At 41.3% G+C, this 20,283-nt stretch overlaps 1 long non-coding RNA gene across 1 annotated transcript in view; it reads right to left on the bottom strand.

Moving 5' to 3' along the window:
* Positions 1-20,283, bottom strand: part of LOC135371543 (uncharacterized) — a 32,389-nt gene continuing 12,106 nt past the window's right edge. The window contains exons 3-4 of the long non-coding RNA XR_010415633.1: positions 3,156-3,401; positions 1-78 (exon numbers count right to left, since the gene is read on the bottom strand). This is a non-coding gene — a long non-coding RNA (uncharacterized LOC135371543). The remainder of the gene's footprint in view (positions 79-3,155; positions 3,402-20,283) is intronic.

Below are 20,283 nucleotides of genomic sequence, written 5' to 3'. Positions count from 1 at the left end.
CAAATAACGGGTCGTCCTCATCGCTCCAACTGCAAAGAGAGTTGCCGCACTGAAAGCAGGTTGTGCGATCTTGAGCACCTGCGCGGAGAGAAGAACGTGATCACGCAAAGCATAAGAACCACGTAAGCATCTTTGTAATCAGGTCATGTGGAATCGCTTCCAGTGTCAATATTTATTCTGTCTGTCGGCCGGTTTGAAATGCAGGTTTATCGTGGTTATGATAAATTGTTTCGAACAATTCGTTCGTAATTCGACACAGAGGAACATTGCCGACAAGCAACAGACTATTCACGACCAGCCGTTTGTGCCCTATGGTCAGAATCGCTAGTGACGTGTATTTTGAGAGACAGAGAGAATGCATTTTGAGTATACAGACCTGACCATAAGCATTGATCATAAGCATACAATGACTTTGCCTCCGTGGAGGCTACCCAGAGCTTGTTGCGCGGGGACCACATCTATGCCTCCACAATTCGCTTACGCTTCACTGTGTAGAGGAAGTGGTGTTCCCCTGCATGAGTCCTGACCGGCGATGATGGAATGTCCCAGCGGGCAGATGGTCGTGGCCTCGCGCTAGCACGGTGCCGGTAGAACTGGCTGCCTAATATGGCGGGCTATGCCTAGCGCAGTAACGCGCGGCAGCAGAGGCGCGTCATCGTCGTCTTCCACGGGCCGCCACAACTATTTCTATGTCTTCCACCCCGATAAAGTTGTGGAACGCTTGAATGTCACAACTCCACTGTTTGGCAACTGCGTTTGTTTTCTTTCTTCTTGTTGTGTCTTCCGAGCTTAAGTGATACGCATCTGTAATGTGGCTCAGGTCGCTCAGGCAGCTCATCTTTGTCAGAGGCGTGCAATCATTTGTCGCTATCGTATGACTTTTCTAGAGAGGAAATGCCGCCAAACTGTCACAATCCACCGTCTCCTCTTGCAGCGAAGTTAATCAAGTCGCATAAAAGCTATTTCGGTAATTCGCATGGGACTTTTTGGTACCACGGTCTGTGATCGAGGAGCAATAAAATGCGACCATGGCTTCGAAATATGCGTTGTGCAGCGCCTACAGGGCCGCTGCTTTTCGTTCCTCTGCCGGCGAAATTGCGCAAATGCTTCGGGAGACATCCAGCACTAGGAGACGACCCTGCGCGCGTTTCCATCCTTGTTTCTTGCAACGCTCTCGCGGGAATGACAAAAGGGCAAGGGTGCAGGCCAGCTGGTACATGGTGAAAAAATGGTAAAAAATGGAATTCGAGAAATGGACAGAGGAGGGACTACACGACACGTTCTCGAACACAGCAATCACACAGCAATGACAGCATCACCTACGTACCCAACAACTTCCGAATTGGTTGCGAGGGAGCAACCGACGCCACGCTTACACAATTTCCCCTCGTGACAATCTCTTTGTACTCCTTTAACAGTCTCGCCACAGGGTCCCGAACAGAATCTAGGACACTTGTCTCGTCGAAGGCCGGGGAACAATTATTACAAAGTCTAAGATGACCGACAAGCTCGGAATTGCCAGACAGCGACTCCGCATTTCTCTTGTGTTCGCTGAGCCGAGTGTTTAGACACAGTCCAGTCTGATCTCTCGCAGGATTCCTTCAGATTAGATATAACGTTAGTAATCTTTATCACATAACTCACGTGTCGTTGTTGGCATTCAGGCAAACCGCCTCAACAGGTTTGCATGCAGCGGGTTGTTGCACGTCCTGTGTAATTTGTCAAAAGTCCTGAACCCGTGAGAAATTATTTCCTTTTCAGCAACAACACTCGGCTTTCGCGAATATCGTGATTGCTGTCTTCATTTTAGTTATTTGCAGATTTGTGGGCACACTCATTGGGATGTCCAAGAGTATTACAAAAGGTAAAAGGCTCTTTAGTTTCCCTTCCGATTGATATTGATAAAGTAGAAACGATATATTTACAATGCAAATATGATTGGATGGTGCCAGACCTTGACTGGATCTCTCAGAAAGGAGGACTCCACTTGTGTCTAGAGGGGGTAGTTTAACAATTAATAATAGTGTAGACCACACAAGAATGTGAGACCGTTGAGTTACATGCTCGAAACGCCTTTTAGATACACTACGGCAGATTGTTCTAATGTCACGCGTTAATTGAACGAATGCGATTAACTGAGCTAGGAAAAAGAAAAAAAATCAATCCTTCCACAATGCATTCACTTCAGGTGAAAGTGAAGTGCAACGTGCGTGCGACACTTACTCAAGCGATAATTTTCATATGTAAAAATTTCGCAGATGCAATGCAAAATGGCAGTGTTAGTATTGCAGTGGTACAAGGCGGTGAACTAAAAACGATATGACAACGAAAACATGGCTAGGAAGCAAGCGAGCTGGTGAAGATGATGCATCATGTAAAACCTCGAGACTAGGGAACCATGATGGGACAGACACAAACACGAAATCTCAAACACAGCTAAAAAGTTTACTTCACATACAGGAAATATATACACAACAGGGGGAAGAGAAACAACCAGATGAGGACAAAAAGGGGTCAGTTCGGGAGAAAGAGCAGTCTGTTCAAGGCCGGACCGAGGATTACGAATGGTTTGCTGACACAGTTCCCACCAAGAGGTTATGCAAAGGGTCTCTCTCAAAAGCCTTCTGTGAGGGTGTACTTCAGAACTCTTTACAATTGTTTCATGCCATACAGGGAAGCAATCTGAGCATTCTTCCAAATGGTTGGTAATTTCGGAGTTAGAAGCTTTATTTTTTAATTGTAATGAAGGCTGTCTCAAGCGATCACTTGAGCAACGTTTTGTCTGGCCAATATATAACAGAGACCACAAGCTAAGGGAATCCGATAAACAACATTTAAACAACAGGGGACAAATTTGCTCTGGTGATTCTTGCAAGTAACTCCAGGTTTGGCGAAAGGCGTGAGGTGGTCAAGACCGGAGCTGTTTTTGAAAACAAGACTGACTTTTTTTTTTTCTTCAGGAAATTTCTTCGCAACGGACAACAAGTCGTGAGTCACTTTGTCGAAGTAACTTGTGGTTTTACCTTACTTCCACCAAGTGTTTCCTAAGCATCTGAATGTATTTTCATCCGGGATTCAACAAAGGGATTTCGAACCGGGAAATTCTCAAATGGTACATGGAGGCATCGGTTCACGAAACAAAAAAGGTTGATTACCAGTGTAGAAGAATCCAGCTTTTGCCATTTTTTCTGTGTTTCCCTGCGCAGTTGCAGGATAAAGGTCGAACGACGATTTTCTGCTTGCGAACGACGCGTACCTCTCATGTATGGGCCTGGTGTTTTGCACAGCATACTCCTTCGCGCGATTTCCATGCGATTCTGGACGTGCGAGGTATGAGACGTCTTCTGAACTATAGGCTAGTTCAGGTCTTATCCCAGAGGCAGCATCCATCATGACAGTGCCTGTTCCAAACCGAAAGATATGTGAGTGCATGGTACTCCAGAACTACCGCATACAGTTATTTGCACCATCGGCATAACATCGGATCGCTCGATATATTGATGGGGGCGGGGAGGAGGAGGGGTTATGTTGCGGACTGAATATCTACGAAGGCATAAACTCGCACCGTTGATAATTGTTCTACGAAATTTCTCCCGTAATTCATCATTCAACGCTTTAGTCGCGAGCCAACTACGACCGAAACGGCTCAAACGGGAGTTTCGAGTCCGACACCTATGTTAGGCATATGTGTTTCACAGTCGTCAGGCAACGAACATTCCCTTTGTCACGTTACGTTGCAGCAGCATCGTCAAATGTGTTGGCACAGCTCAAATATTTAATGGGCCGTAAATTATCCCGAACACATTGTTAAAGTGGCACAGAAGTCATTTTTAACACCCAGTTTTCTTCCTATAAAACTGTTAAGTAGGCCAGTAAGATACACCATGCGAAGTCATTTACACCACACAGTCATGATCACAGCAGAAATTGAATTTAAAATACGTCGCAAGAAGCGACCGTGCGCAACGGTGGTGAAGAGCAGTACCAGCCTGTGATCTGCCTGGAACCTCGCGCTGACGCTATAAGGAGAACGCTCGCTCTTTGGCCTAGAGAAATGTTGCCTGCTACGCCGCTGTCGTGTGCTACTCGGCTGTTCGGGGTTCTGATAAAGCCTTTCTCGTTGCTCGGTAATGCTTCGGTCACTCCTTCTATCCCCAATTCTCCGGGAGAACTGGCAAAACAGGTTTACGGCGGCAAAGGGACAAGGCGCTGACCCCCACTGACCGGCGGACCAGAACGAGTTCTCCTTATACCGTATCAGTGACATGGCATCCTACCTCCTCATCCTCGTTATAGCTGGAGTGGGAGTTAAGGGTGAACGCGCGGAGCTATGTTTATGTGAGTTTTTTTTTTTTCTGGGAAAGAAATTGCACACATCAAAACCTTTTACGCTATTCGGTATAATGACGCACACACTTTCATCAGATGTCTTAAGCTGAATTTTTTTTTTGGATGGCCCTCTTTACTCCTTTAAATGTTTGCTGAAGAGAATACATGCGCTTAGGGAATTTTTATACGATAAATCCTTCGGGGTTAAAGTGCGCGATCTTGCAACCACGTACGGTTCAAACCCCCTCCTCATTGCACATCCACGTTCCTCCTCTCCTCCCCTCCTCCTTGCTCCTCTCAATTCTTGTCTTCTGTTAACGGTATTGACGCGTGTTATCAGTGCCTCCCTACATTGAGTTTGTAAGCGACTTTCACCAAGGAGCGTAGGCCAATCCTGGTAGCACTGCGGTTCACGGTGGTGTCATAAGGCCCAAGCGATGGCATGCTCAAGGTTTTCCAATGATACTCCTTTACGTAGGGGTGAAGGAGCCAGGACGAACAAATGTGCAAGCGTACAATTCTTCAAACAGGGTAGGTGTCACGTGAGACGCTTAGCACGTATTTTTCTCTTCAAAAACAGTAAAATTGTGGGTAGTTTGGGAAGCATGCTCTGTTGCAACGTTGGTGGTCTTCGTGTATGCGGTGAAGTCACCCTGGGAAAATGGCAAATGGGTACTAACACACCCAACTCCATGTGCAATTGCCCACTGTGCATCGTCGCCACGTGAACAAGGTCGGTAGGTTCTGTACGTCGTCTATACTTGGCCACGAACAAAAAAAAAGTTCACTTGCGAATGTAAAACTTCGGTCGTGCTTTCACAAACATCTTTTCGGTGCAAAAAAAGAAAAAGACGAAGCGAGAATAAGCCGTTTGATAGTCCCTTTAGCAGTAGACTATACGCGTTAATATAAGAATGAGTCAGCAAGCACTGTATACAATGAAAAGAGGAAGTAATTGAAAATATTAGCCAGCTGGTAGGACACGGACGCATATCTTCTATATTGACGTGGATTCCTCCATTGGTTCAGGGCTCTACAAATTGAGCTAAGCTAACACAACTCCTCAACCCCCTTCCAAGGTTGCGTCATTTGCATGGACAAACACAACCACACACTCACTCGTTCCACTTTCACTCTTGCATGTTTTCTCACACACGCACACATTCATACGACACGACGACGCAAGCGGCATCTGTTGAACACGACGGGTATTGACATATGAAACGTGGTGAAATAAACCTATGAATGCGTGCGTAAGCGAGAAAACATGTAAGAGTGAAAGTGAAATGAGTGAGCGAGTGGATGTGCTTGTCCCTTCAAATCACACAGCCTTGGAAGTCGTGAGGTGCTAACTCGACTGCTAACACAGAAGGTGTAGGTTCGAGTCCTACAGCTGGCTGACGTTTCAGAGGGTCCTAGGCAGTTGATACTCGTGTGTGGTGGTGTTGTTTCTTCTGTGTTCCAGGCTCAGAGCATCCATTTTCATCTCACTCTGTACAGACAGAACTTCCCAAAGGTACGCTCAGAGATCCTTCTATCGCCGTCGAAAGTTGATAGCTGTGATTTACGCTTTGCACTGGGTCACTTTACAACTCACAACATTACAAGCTTAAAACAACCATTAAACAAGCATTAAAGTGACTGTTGTATCCGTCGCGGTTAGACTCACTAAATAAGGGTACAGAATATCGCTTTCCCTTTCCTTGCAGAAGCCGCCGTTCAGTGTCCGCGATTGGGCCGGTCGTGCCACGTGGTAGTAGTAGGAGGTCTTGTCCAGGCAACTTGGGGTCCAGTTAGCTCCATGGTTGTCTGGTTCGAACCCCACAGCGTCTGGGACACCGTCGCGTGTGTGCAGGGCGCGGCGCCTGTGCGGAGGGTTGTCCGCGCGCTTATCGGCGAGGGGAGGGCTGCGTGCGCGTTTGCCCTCTCACATTTTTCGACCTGGGCCAACTTCTTTCATCAATTTTCAATCTGCGCCGACTTTTTTCGCGACTTTTTCCCATGCGCGACAGGCAGCGCTCGGGTGGAGGGCACAACACAAGGGCATACACAAAAGTACAAGTGAAAATATATTTATTAAAGTCATTAGTCTCGAGAATTATGACTCTGTGTGAAGGAGAAAAACTTAGCCAAAAATCTGATGCAATAGCATTGAAGGGCTATCACAATTTTTCTTTATTAGTGATAATTACGCAAGTTTTCATTTAAGCAGAAGGGGTAGCACATTTTAATCAAAGAAGATATTTTTAATCAATACGATTACAATCACAATTAAAAGTTTTATTATAAAAAGTCTAACATGACCACCATAGTGGAGTTTTAATTACAAAGTTCTGATATGTAACTTCAAGAACAATAGCTGGACCGACTTCTCTAGCGATTTTTTTTTCAGCGTGTGGTGGGCGGTGCGCAGGTGAGGGGCTGTCCGTGCGTTTACCAGCGGGCTGAAGAGCTGAGCGTACACTTATGATTGTACACACTGGGCTGACTTCTTTGGCTATTTTTCAGTCTGAGCCGAATTCGTTCGCATTTTTTTTTCATGCGGCGCGCAAGTAGGGACATGCACACTGACAACATCGGGCCACATTTTTGGCGATTTTTTCACCCTGGGACGACTTCCTTCGCAATGTTTTTCCCGCTACAGCAGGTGTGCAGTAGGCGATTTACATGCAAAGGATAGCCATACAAAAAAGTACAAGTGAAAATATATTTATTAAAGTCATTAGTGTCAGGAATTATGTTATGACTCCTTGTGAAGAAGAAAAACTCAGCCAAAAAATCTGATGCAATAGCATTGAAGGGGTATTTTATTAGTGATAATCACGTAAGTTTTCAATTAAGCAGAAGGAGTAGCATATTTTTAATAAAAGAAGATATTTTTAATCGATACGATTACTATTAAATTAAAAGTTTTATTATAAAAAGTCTAACATGACCACCATAGCGGAGTTTTAATTACATAGTTCTAATATGTAACTTCATGCGCAACAGCTAATATTCCATTATGATACATTTAATCGACGAATATATTTTTAATCAATATAATTACAATGAAAATTAAAAGTTTTATTAAAAGTCTAACATGACCACCATAGTGGAGCTTTAATTACAAGTGCCGATAGATGTATCTGAACAGCAGAGAACCTGGAAGACCATGGGACACGAACACAAGAGGAAATAAAATGTATAACACTACATTGGTTAATCAAAACAACAGAGGAGGAGACTATCATTTAACTATCATAAAATCATCCTCGTGACTTCCCCATACAATTTTCGTTCTATGAGACACTACAAACCTTACTTTGTTTTATGAATTCAACACAGAAAATATATTAAAAAATGAACTTCAACACATAGCACGCTCCTAGCCAACAATCAGCTCTAATAATATCTGCCCTGATTTGTTGAAGACGGGAGGCGTACACCTGACAGTTATGAACATTTTCGAGCGCAATAGGGACGATTATTCCAACATTACACAATTAATCAATTTCTTAATAAGTAAACAGCATAGACATACGGAAATAATGAGAAAAACTATCAATAGAGAGCCAAAACTTATCATACATAACCTATATATCATAACCTATCAAACATAAACAACAGACACATGCAGGAAAATAAATGAAAAATAATCTATCAAAACGATCAACATGCACGGATGAATGGCAGAGAAACACTTTAAACGGCACATGTTGAGTAATTTAATACAGCACAGAGCTCACGCTGAATAGCAGAGAAACAATCTAAACGGCGCATCTGCCAATATGTAAACAACAGACAGGAAAATATTACTGAAAGAAGATCAACAGCTAATAGAGAGCCAAAATACAACACGTAAACAAGAGGTACACAAAGGATAAATAGTTGAAGAACAATCTAACAAAACAAGAAACATGCACGGATGAATAGCAGAGAAACACTCTAAACGGTGCATCTACCAACGGTAAACAACATACAGGAAAGTAATTGAAAAATAATCAATCAAAACGATAAACATGCACGGATGAATAGCAGAGAAACGCTTTGAACGATGCATCTGCCAACATGTAAACAACACACCGGAAATAATAGCGAAACAAACTATCAAACATTACAATTTGAATAATATATCTTTTGAACTATCATAAAATCAACCTTGCGAGCTAACAATATAGAATTTTCATCCTACTCAGGCACTATAAACATTACCTTGACAGAGCTATCCAAAACACGCACCACATCTATGCTTTACACAGTACAACAAGACTCGAGACCCGGGGGGTCACTCTCTCCCTCTATGCAGCCCGGTGGGGTCACTCTCTCCATCTATACAGCCCAAAGCATGGAACCTGTTGTCAATCTGGGGGTGGGGAAATCCCCTCTCTTTTTCACATTCTTTTCTCCAAAAGGAAATATTCTTAGGTTCGGTGTACAGAGACGAATTTTTTTATTGATCGCAAATAGACATTGGAATTATTCGACTCTCAAGAACACAATAAGAATTCTATCAAAAAACAATAGAACGCAAAAATCTAAGAATAGACTTTCTAAGCAAACGAGAAAATGTTATCGGTGCAAACAATACTCAACGAGAAACGTTTCAGATCAGACACAACTATTAGGCAATCATTATTCTCAAATCACAAAATATCAATCGAGTGAAAGTCAAGTTTATTCAGTGATAGAAACAATACTAATTCGAAAACGAGAAACAAATTTAATTACATATTTTTTATGATAACTTTGCAATACATGCAGAAGCCACAATCAACTCATCTGAAATGTAAATTATAGTGTTTGCTACAGCGGAAATCAACGCACACAACATTCCAAACTAATAGAATATTTTTATTAATATCAATCGAGTGATCATCTGAAACATAGTCAAAGCAGTAATTAATTTTGGCAAACATTTTCCTAACCACGCAGCGCAAATATACATCACAGAAACACGTATTTTTCATTCAGGACCCACTAGTGGAAACGAAGTGAGAGAGGGAAGCTGAGTTCCCGTACACTTTCGTTAAGGTTACGCCCGCAGGGAGTAGGGGAATCGAGCAATAGTCTTGGTATACAAAGCCATAAACCGACTCCAGCAAGTCAAGTTAGGGAAGGAGGGGCTCTAGCGCTGTCTTGTACATAGAATCATTGAAAGCAAACGTTTTTTTTCTTACACATCACATCTATTTTGTAAATTGAATTTCATAATTCTCACGGCAGGTGGAACATTCTAAACGCGATAATAAATTTTTAATAAATAAAATTACCACCAATATGATTTAATTAAATGTCGAGGCGCACTACAAAACAGAACAGACAATTGCTATACATTGAAGAGATGGACGGATTTTGTACTCGTTACCATTCATGGGAGGACCTGATGAAAAGCTGCTTCGAAAAGGAGGAGCCGCGAAACGATTCATTTATCGCTGCATTTCAATACGTCCTAGACATGGTCGTATTCGGAGATATGGCACAAATTATGGAATTCAAGATGCGAGAACTTGTATGCCGAATCTACAATAGTTATAAAAATATTTGCACGTCATCATCGGAAGGACCACTTGGGTTGATGATGGAGTTTTTGAGGTTTGCTAACGAAGAATTGAAATACACTAGACCAAACGTAATTGTAATCATTGCAATGGGTATTGCGTTAATCAAGAAAGCAATTAGATCAAATTATCATATACAAGCAGTCTATATCGCACGATTCATTACGGATTTGTTGAAATTACACCTAACGGTTGAAATGGAAAGTACATAAAAAATCTTATCACGTGATATATTCCACTAGAGCCTCTACACATTTATTTTATTCTACCAGTCAAGGATGTCGAATGAACAGAAGTTCAATATTGTCGTGCAAGGTCTGATGTATCATCACTTATTGAAACTCAACAAACATATCAATTGTGGTGGGCCACCGGATGATTTTCATCTAATACTCTCTTGTACGCCATTCAATAATCTTCATACAAAGAAAGGAAGCATCAATAAGAGACTGTGCAAGTTCGTCGCAAAAAGTGCAAGTTGTTGAAGCAATACAAACACGGCGACAACATATCACCTGCGTTAATCAGCGCTGGATTCAAGCGCCCAATAATCAGAATAAATTACTTGATGTCTTCGGAATTCATCAATCAAGACAACAAACGAAAACTTCGGAGTTTGGAATAGAACTGTAATTTATCAAAATAAACAAGTGTATAATTGAAATAATAATTGCATTCTTTATCATCATTGTAATGTATTCTACACAGCGCAATGAAAACAGCTTATGACTAGATTGAAGATTGCTAAGGAGACACTACATACAAGGATCTTCGCACGGAATCAGCGCTGGCAATCAAAGAGATTTTTACACGACCACACTCTATACAACACCGACACCCGAAGGAAAGAATTGTAGAAGAATCGATAATAGAAATTTAGAGGCATGTTACATCAATCTTTGTTTACAAAGAGGATCACTAATATTTTGCGATAGCTTATTTTACGAATTAAATTGCATAGTGTATATATTTTCTTAGACTATTGGACAGTTGACAATACTATATTGAAAGGAATCTATTATCAAACGACGCGATGCAAGTGATGGACATGCATGATGCGCTAGCGGAGTCTACAATTCTAATCATCATAACATGCGGCACACAATTCCAATAAGGTTTTGGGAGAATTGAATCACGCAACTGTCATCAGAAATGTTTAACCAATGAAGATGTGCACTATCCATAAGATATGTAATTATAATAAGTAAATATTCCTTTTGCAAACTTAACCAAAGCAGCACACATAAACGTAGCTCCAATTCACAGGACGCACCCGAGTTTTTTCATTGGCCATACTGAAAAACTATGAGTCTACTCACTATGTCACGGCATATGAGGCACTACAAATGGGAAGGACATATATTAATTTTAGAAGATTTTAGATCATAATGAAACAAAACGCAAACTCCAACACCAAAAGGTTCTTGTTTAAATTTTCAAAGTCAAAACTGTATACTCTTTCTTACAATTTTTTAATAATAGATTAAAAAGCTGTCTATACAGTCACACATTGTATACAATATATTTGTTTGTACATTAATTGCTAAAATTTATCAGATCACATTCGAGAGCAGTGGTGACTATCGGTAAGTGTTTAATTAAAATTTGAACTGTCATCCGCGTCGTCGAATGCGTTTCGGCAACACGCCGGGCCGCATTTCCCCAATGCCGTACCCGAAACCGAACGCGATTCTGTGCCCGATGCGTTAACGCGGTACCGCACACGAGCGTGTTGCTTTCTTCCGGAAACGGGTTCGACGACTCGGATGACCATTTCGTTCGAAAAATATTCGTAACTTTTACTATCCGCGTCATGGAGAATTCACATTACGTTATAGAGTATATAGAAAATATCACTCGATTAAATTCTTTGACATCGTGAAAGAGTTCTTAAAACCTTCGCGTATCAAAGTGAGCCAGCTAAAGCTGCGAAATTACACTTTCTACAACTCAGTTCGTAAATTACGGCAGCAGTTCAAATTTTAATTAAACACTTACCGATAGTCACCACTGCTCTCGAATGTGATCTGATAAATTTTAGCAATTAATGTACAAACAAATATATTGTATACAATGTGTGACTATACACAGTAAACTTTTTTACACTTTTTTGGTGTAAATGGCTTGTCCCATGGCGCACACCTTTTTGGTGTTGCCTTTACACTCAAATGACGGGTGTTTTCTAATACACATTTTCGTTAAGTGTATTCCTGGTAAAACACTGTTGTAATCGGTGTATAAAAACAAAAACACCCTTAAAATGAGAGTATTCTATTGAAAACACCATTTATGATGGAATTATTTGTTCGCAAATATTCCCTCGCAAATAGTGTAATAGGAGCTTCCGTGGCAGCATACCGACACCACTGGCCGAGACATGCAGTTCGACGCTCTTGCTTCTATGGCAAGCAGCACCGCGAACACCGTAGACTTCCAGCCGTGGTTCCATCGTAGAACCTAAACCGGAGCGCAATGCGTCGCAGGCACGCCTCGTTAGCTTGGTAACACTGTGGGACCAACCTGAGTGCAGAGGCATAAAGAGACATAGGGCGCCCTCAGTAGCCTATATTGGCGTGTCGGATGGATCATATACTGAAATACAATTTGTTGGGGCACATTCGTTACATGTGGTGGGGCGGGAAACGTTTGTAGCGGTGGCGGGAATGTGTTTTTGCAATTAACACTCACGCATGCAACGAGTCAAAGATATAAGCTAAATTTCTAACATCCCTCCCTGTCAAATACTGTGTTTTTAACTCAGGTTATCGTCTATAATGTGATTACTTGCTGAGCGGAGCTGTGAAACCAGCATTTTTTCTCTCACGAAATAAAACACAATTTTTAACACCATACACCCAATTCAAATGGGTGTAAAAAAGGTGAATTTGGCGGAAAACACCTGTTTCAACACCCTACTTTACACCCTTAATGATCCACATTGGATAAAACGTGGTGTATGTCGATATCACACCTTTAGTAATGCACTTTTTGCACTCTTTGTGGAATAGAAAGAGGGTGTTTTTATAAGAGTACACCTTGGTTTGAGGCAAATAAAGGTTTAAAATGATTACTGTGTATAGACAGCTTTTTAATCTATATATTAAAAAATTGTAAGAAAGAGTATACAGTTTTGACTTTGAAAATTTAAACAAGAACCTTTTGGTGTTGGAGTTTGCATTTTGTTTCATTATGATCTAAAATCTTCTAAAATTAATATATGTCCTTCCCATTTGTAGTGCCTCATATGCCTCATATGACTCATAGTTTTTCAGTATGGCTAATGAAAAAACTCGGGTGCGTCCTGTGAATTGGAGCTACGTTTATGTGTGCTGCTTTGGTTAAGTTTGCAAAAGGAATATTTACTTATTATAATTACATATCTTACGGATAGTGCACATCTTCATTGGTTAAACATTTCTGATGACAGTTGCGTGATTCGATTCTCCCAAAACCTTATTGGAATTGTGTGCCGCATGTTATGATGATTAGAATTGTAGTCTCCGCTAGCGCATCATGCATGTCCATCACTTGCATCGCGTCATTTGATAATAGATTCCTTTCAATATAGTATTGTCAACTGTCCAATAGTCTAAGAAAATATATACACTATGCAATTTAATTCGTAAAATAAACTATCGCAAATATGTAGTGATCCTCTTTGTAAACAAAGATAGCTGTAACATGCCTCTAAATTTATATTATCGATTCTTCTACAATTCGTTCCTTCGGGTGGTCGTGTTGGTATAGAGTGTGGGCCGTGTAAAAATCTCTTTGATTGCCAGCGCTGATTCGTGCGAAGATCCTTGTATGTTGTGTCTCCTTAGCAATCGTTCAATCTAGTCATAAGCTGTTTTCATTGCGCTGTGTAGAATATAGTTACAATGATGACAAAGAACTACAATTAATATTTCAATTATTACACTTGTTATTTTGATAAATTACAGTTCTATTCCAAACTCCGAAGTTTTCGTTTGTTGTCTTGATTGATAAATTCCGAAGACATCAAGTATTTATTCTGATTATTGAGGCGCTTGAAATCCAGCGTTGATTTAACGCAGGTGATATGTTGTCGGCCGTGTTTGTATTGCTTCAACAACTTGCACTTTGTTGCGGACGAACTTGCACAGTCTCTTATTGATGCTTCCTTTCTTTGTATGAAGATTCTTGAATGGGCTACAAGAGAGAGTATTAGATGAAAATCATCCGGTGGCCCACCACAATTGATATGTTGTTGAGTTTCAATAATGTTGATACATCAGACCGTTGCACGACAATATTGGAACTTCTGTTCATTCGACATCCTGACTGGTAGAATAAAATGAAATGTGTAGAGGCTCTAGTGGAATATATCACGTGATAAGATTTTTTTATGTACTTTCCATTTCAACCGTTAGGTGTAATTTCAACAAATCCGTAATGAATGCTGCGATATAGACTTGCTTGTATATGATAATTTGATCTTATTGCTTTCTTGATTAATGCTATACCCATTGCAATGATTACAATTACGTTTTTTGGTTAGTGTATTTCAATTCTTCGTTAGTAAAACCTCAAAAACTCCATCAATCAACCCAAGTGTGCCTTCCGATGATGACGTGCAAATATTTTTATAACTATTGTAGATTCGGCATACAAGTTCTCGCATCTTGAATTCCATAATTTGTGCCATATCTCCGAATACGACCATGTCTAGGACGTATTGAAATGCAGCGATAAATGAATCGTTTCGCGGCTCCTCCTTTTCGAAGCAGCTTTTTATCAGGTCCTCCTATGACGTATGGTAACGAGTACAAAATCCGTCCATCTCTTCAATGTATAGCAATTGTCTGTTCTGTTTTGTAGTGCGCCTCGACATTTAATTAAATCATATTGGTGGTAATTTTATTTATTAAAAATTTATTATCGCGTTTAGAATGTTCCACCTGCCGTGAGAATTATGAAATTCAATTTACAAAATAGATGTGATGTGTAAGGAAAAAAACGTTTGCTTTCAATGATTCCATGTACAAGACAGCGCTAGAGCCCCTCCTTCCCTAACTTGACCTTGCTGGAGTCGGTTTATGGCTTTGTATACCAAGACTATTCCTGGATTCCCCTACTCCCTGCGGGCGTAACCTTAACGAAAGTGTACGGGAACTCAGCTTCCCTCTCTCACTTCGTTTCCACTAGTGGGTCCTGAATGAAAAATACGTGTTTCTGTGATGTATATTTGCGCTGCGTGGTTAGGAAAATGTTTGCCTAAATTAATTACTGCTTTGACTATGTTTCAGATGATCACTCGATTGATATTAATAAAAATATTCTATTAGTTTGGAATGTTGTGTGCGTTGATTTCCGCTGTAGCAAACACTATAATTTACATTTCAGATGAGTTGATTGTGGCTTCTGCATGTATTGCAAAGTTATCATAAAAAATATGTAATTAAATTTGTTTCTCGTTTTCGAATTAGTATTGTTTCTATCACTGAATAAACTTGACTTTCACTCGATTGATATTTTGTGATTTGAGAATAATGATTGCCTAATAGTTGTGTCTGATCTGAAACGTTTCTCGTTGAGTATTGTTTGCACCGATAACATTTTCTCGTTTGCTTAGAAAGTCTATTCTTAGATTTTTGCGTTCTATTGTTTTTGATAGAATTCTTATTGTGTTCTTGAGAGTCGAATAATTCAATGTCTATTTGCGATCAATAAAAAAATTCGTCTCTGTACACCGAACCTAAGAATATTTCCTTTTGGAGAAAAGAATGTGAAAAAGAGAGGGGATTTACCCCACCCCCACAGATTGACAACAGGTTCCATGCTTTGGGCTGTATAGATGGAGAGAGTGACCCCACCGGGCTGCATAGAGGGAGAGAGTGACCCCGCCGGGTCTCGAGTCTTGTTGTACTGTGTAAAGCATAGATGTGGTGCGTGTTTTGGATAGCTCTGTCAAGGTAATGTTTATAGTGCCTGAGTAGGATGAAAATTCTATATTGTTAGCTCGCAAGGTTGATTTTATGATAGTTCAAAAGATATATTATTTCAAATTGTAATGTTTGATAGTTTGTTTCGCTATTATTTTCCGGTGTGTTGTTTACATGTTGGCAGATGCATCGTTCAAAGCGTTTCTCTGCTATTCATCCGTGCATGTTTATCGTTTTGATTGATTCTTTTTCAATTACTTTCCTGCATGTTGTTTACCGTTGCTAGATGCACCGTTTAGAGTGTTTCTCTGCTATTCATCCGTGCATGTTTCTTGTTTTGTTAGATTGTTCTTCAACTATTTATCCTTTGTGTACCTCTTGTTTACGTGTTGGATTTTGGCTCTCTATTAGCTGTTGATCTTGTTTCAGTAATATTTTCCTGTCTGTTGTTTACATGTTGGCAGATGCGCCGTTTAGATTGTTTCTCTGCTATTCAGCGTGAGCTCTGTGCTGTATTAAATTATTCATCATGTGCCGTTTTAAAGTGTTTCTCTGCCATTCATCCGTGCATGTTGATCGTTTTGATAGATTATTTTTCATTTATTTTCCTGCATGTGTCTGTTGTTTATGTTTGATAGGTTATGATATATATAGGTTATGTATGATAAGTTTTGGCTCTCTATTGATCGTTTTTCTCATTATTTCCGTATGTCTATGCTGTTTACTTATTAAGAAATTGATTAATTGTGTAATGTTGGAATAATCGTCCCCATTGCGCTCGAAAATGTTCATAACTGTCAGGTGTACGCCTCCCGTCTTCAACAAATCAGGGCAGATATTATTAGAGCTGATTGTTGGCTAGGAGCGTGCTATGTGTTGAAGTTCATTTTTTAATATATTTTCTGTGTTGAATTCATAAACAAAGTAAGGTTTGTAGTGTCTCATAGAATGAAAATTGTATGGGGAAGTCACGAGGATGATTTTATGATAGTTAAATGATAGTCTCCTCCTCTGTTGTTTTGATTAACCAATGTAGTGTTATACATTTTATTTCCTCTTGTGTTCGTGTCCCATGGTCTTCCAGGTTCTCTGCTGTTCACATACATCTATCGGTACTTGTAATTAAAGCTCCACGATGGTGGTCATGTTAGACTTTTAATAAAACTTTCATTGTAATTATATTGATTAAAAATGTATTCATCGATTAAATGTATCATAATGGAATATTAGCTGTTGCGCATGAAGTTACATACTAGAACTATGTAATTAAAACTCCGTTATGGTGGTCATGTTAGACTTTTTATAATAAAACTTTTAATTTAATAGTAATCGTATCGATTAAAAATATCTTCTTTTATTAAAAATATGCTACTCCTTCTGCTTAATTGAAAACTTGCGTGATTATCACTAATAAAATACCCCTTCAATGCTATTGCATCAGATTTTTTGGCTGAGTTTTTCTTCTTCACACGGAGTCATAACATAATTCCTGACACTAATGAATATATTTTCACTTGTACGTTTGTGTATGGCTATCCTTTGCATGTAAATCGCCTACTGCACACCTGCTGTAGCGGGGAAAAAATTGCGAATGAAGTCGTCCCAGGGTGAAAAAATCGCCAAAGATGTGGCCCGATGTTGTCAGTGTGCATGTCCCTACTTGCGCCCCGCATGAAAAAAAAATGCGAACGAATTCGGCTCAGACTGAAAAATAGCCAAAGAAGTCAGCCAGTATGTACGATCATAAGTGTACGCTCAGCTCTTCAGCCGCTGGTAAACACACGGACAGCCCCTCACCTGCGCACCGCCCACCACACGCTGAAAAAAAAAATCGCTAGAGAAGTCGGTCCAGCTATTGTTCTTGAAGTTACATATCAGAACTTTGTAATTAAAACTCCACTATGGTGGTTATGTTAGACTTTTTATAATAAAACTTTTAATTTTGATTGTAATCGTATTGATAAAAATATCTTCTTTGAGTAAAATGTGCTACCCCTTCTGCGTAATTACTCGTAATTTCACTAATAAAGAAAAATTGTGATAGCCCTTCAATGCTATTGCATCAGATTTTTGGCTAAGTTTTTCTCCTTCACACAGAGTCATAATTCTCGAGACTAATGACTTTAATAAATATATTTTCACTTGTACTTTTGTGCATGGCTATCCTTTGCATGTGAAGAGCCTACTGCACACCCGTTGTAGCGGGGAAAAATTACGATTGAAATCGACACAGATTGAAAAATGACGAAAGAACTCGGCCTAGTCTGAAAAATGTGAGCGAGTAAGCGCTCACGCAACCCTCCGGCCACGCTCCGCCCACCGCAGCAGCCCTCCACCCGAGCGCTGCCTGTCGCGCACGGGAAAAAGTCGCGAAAAAAGTCGGCGCAGATTGAAAAATGATGAAAGAAGTTGGCCGAGGCCGAAAAATGTGAGAGGGCAAACGCGCACGCAGCCCTCCCCTCGCCGATAAGCGCGCGGACAACCCTCCGCACAGGCACCGCGCTCTCCGCACACGCGACAGTGTCCCAGACGCTGTGGGGTTCGAACCAGACACCCATGGAGCTAACTGAACCCCAAGTTGACTGGACAAGACCTCCTACTACTCGTGATTTCTCTTTCTAAGAACGCATCATCCACGTTCAGTACCTTCCATCCAAAACCTGTTACCTCTGTTGCGAACTGGCTTGAGAGCGCGCAGTTCTACTGCGGAGAAGGGGAAGATTGGCGTCCCATGGCTAGGCGACGAGGTCGCTCCGGACCCAAGATGGCGGTCTTGCTCGCCGACGTGGCTCTGTGTCGCTACTCTGCTGTCTATTTAGTGACTCTAGTCGCGGTCGATTCCGAAAAATTAGCGCTCTTTTACTCATCGTTCATTACCGACGATAACCCTGAAAGTCACACGCAAATTTCTGGAATAGTTCCTGTGCAGTTTTATGTGATGCATAGTAAGAGCAGACGGCAGTTGTTGAGAGTATGCCGGAATTCCCTTTCTGGAAATTGGAGAAAACATCACACTGCTAAAACCAATCAGCCCTTTGGGCGGACGTGTCTACACAGTAAACGTTTTACAGTTTTTGGTGTAAATGGCTTGTCCCATGGCGCACAACTTTTTGGTGTTGCCTTTACACCCGAATGAAGGTTATTGTCTGAAGCACACTCTAAAGGGACTATGAAATTTCCCGAACCCCCATACTTTTTTTCGATGGAAATTGTTCTTCCCGCAGAGAAACTAACATGCCACAAGAGATAAACTGATGTTCTGAGGCTGGAACAACATAGAAGGGACAGATACAAACAAAGCCTCAATTTGCCTAAGGAATCAACGATGAAAGATGAAAGTCACTGAAAAGGTTAGCCAGCTGTAGGGATCGGCTAACCTTTTCAGCTGGCTAACCTTTTCAGTGACTTTCATCTTTCATCGTTGATGCCACAAATTTTTCCGGACGAAATCGCTCCACTCTGCGAGAGCGCGCGCTGGAAATGTCTCTTCCACGTTCCTCCTCTCCCGCACATATTTCCCTGTCGATGGTGTAACTGTACGGACCGCACTTCGGTTCCCCGTTACGTCACCGGTGTTGCACAATGGCAAGTACTGCCGCGAGCTCGCGCTGTGGCTGCCGCCACTGCCGAAATCTGCCGATCGCGCGAAAGCTGCTGTCATGGAGATTTCCACTCCCGATGAACGCATACGCGGGATCCTACGGCGCATGCTCCTGGCGGGATTCCTCGGCTCGGCAACACGTCACGATGACGTGTTGCTGAGCCGGCCGTGGTCGCGTCAAGTTGCCTGTTGTATCTCCGCTCGGCAGCTCCCCACGGCGCGGCGCCAGCTGTCCTCCCTTCGCCGCTGCGTTTAAATTCGCTCCCGAGAAATGCGCTCGCGCGACGAAAGTAAAATTTCGGTTTTAGACTCAGAAAAATGTCTTCTTTCAAACGAAACGAAGAAAAAAGTCGTTTTATAGTCCCTTCAATTAGGTGTCTTCCTCATAAAACCCTCTTATAATGGGTGTTTAACAACAAAAACACTGGTAAAGGGGGGGGGGGGTATTCTATTGAGAATACCTTTCAGGATGGAATTGTTTCGTGGCAAATATTGCCTCACAAATGGTTAGTGTAATACAAGCTCCAACGACAGCATACAAACACATACAGTTAGATGTTTTTGAGTCTACGGCAACCACCACCTTGAACACGGCAGACTTCCAGCCGTGGTTTCATCGTACAACCTAACCCGGAGCGCAATGCGTCACAGGCACGGCTTGTTAGGTACCGTAGGCGTGAGTGCCGTAGCTTGAAGGGACTTGGTCACCTTCGGTAGCCTCTATTGACGTATCGGATGGATCATAGACTGATATACAATTTGTTTGGGGCACGTTCGTTAAGTGTAGCAGAGGAAAACGTCTGTAACGGTGACGGAAATTAGTCTTTGCAATTAAAACGTACGCCTGCAACGAGTCAAGGATACCATTTAAATTCCTGATATCCTTTTCTGCTAAATACTGTGTTTT

The sequence above is a fragment of the Ornithodoros turicata genome, unplaced genomic scaffold (assembly GCF_037126465.1).
Source record: "Ornithodoros turicata isolate Travis unplaced genomic scaffold, ASM3712646v1 Chromosome110, whole genome shotgun sequence".
Lineage (NCBI taxonomy): Eukaryota > Metazoa > Arthropoda > Arachnida > Ixodida > Argasidae > Ornithodoros > Ornithodoros turicata.
The sequence above is the reverse complement of the archived record's forward strand: the minus strand, read 5'-3'. Positions and strand labels throughout refer to the sequence as shown.